This window comes from Fulmarus glacialis, unplaced genomic scaffold (assembly GCF_000690835.1).
Source record: "Fulmarus glacialis isolate BGI_N327 unplaced genomic scaffold, ASM69083v1 scaffold28562, whole genome shotgun sequence".
Lineage (NCBI taxonomy): Eukaryota > Metazoa > Chordata > Aves > Procellariiformes > Procellariidae > Fulmarus > Fulmarus glacialis.
This window is the reverse complement of record NW_009200238.1, coordinates 1-989: the sequence shown is the minus strand read 5'-3', so window position 1 is coordinate 989 and position 989 is coordinate 1.

The window sequence follows — 989 nt, the reverse complement described above, 5'->3', positions numbered from 1 at the left end:
CAGGAAGAAAATGTAGAAGTATTGGGGGGGGAGGGGTGAGAAACAGAGGAATTTTAGTTTAGAAATAAGCATAAGAATACTACATTCTCCACTTTGGAAGAAACTAATCATTAGCTGAAGGAAAACTATGCAGTCACAAATAAATGGTCAAACTTAAGTCTGTTTCAGGATGCTTGTTCTTAGTAGTTAACATCATGTTAAAGAAACTTCGAATACCAAGTTACATACTTAAAATGAACTACAGGCCCACACATATCTATATACTCTAGAGCAGACCAGATACCTTTCTGGTAATACAACCTTCTCATCAAACACCCCTGCTTTGAACCATTAAACTTCCTGGGAAAAAAATGGATGGCCTGTATCTAAAAAACCTTTTTTGGCATTATAATTTGCTAAAATTTGCATGCTTGCTTGCAACTGAAGCCTTTAAGCAATATTCCTACAATACAAGTAGTTTTACCTGTTTGGTTTGAGGAGAACTGCTTCAGATTTCCCAAGTACACAAACCTAGTGATGGAGGGGAGGAAAGCGGAGTTAAATATGTCCTGCAAAAGAAGGCTTCCTCAGAACAGAGGTCCTGCTTCTTGAGAAACGTTCACAGCAATGAGAGTAACCTTCCAACAGCCCGCAAGCATTTCTGACCCGTCTGGGTACTCGGATCCCTGCAAGAAAGCGCTTCCCTTTCCCTATGGCACGCGACCCAGGGTGTCGGGGGATCTCGGGAGGATCACACCGCACCCCATCCCCAGCTCAAACCCAACACTGCGGTGTCCGGCTCCCCAAAACGGCGTTGCCCCTTACCCGTCCCCGGGGCCCTGGCTGAGGATCAGTCACTTCGGGAAGGCACCCGACACCCAAGCGCCAGGCCCGTGCTAGTGCCAAGTCCATACTGGACCCAGCCTCTGTCCCACGCTGGACCTAGTGCCCGGCCCACACTCGTTTCACGCTGGCCAAGCCCATGCTGGACCCAGCCCCCAGCCCGTGCT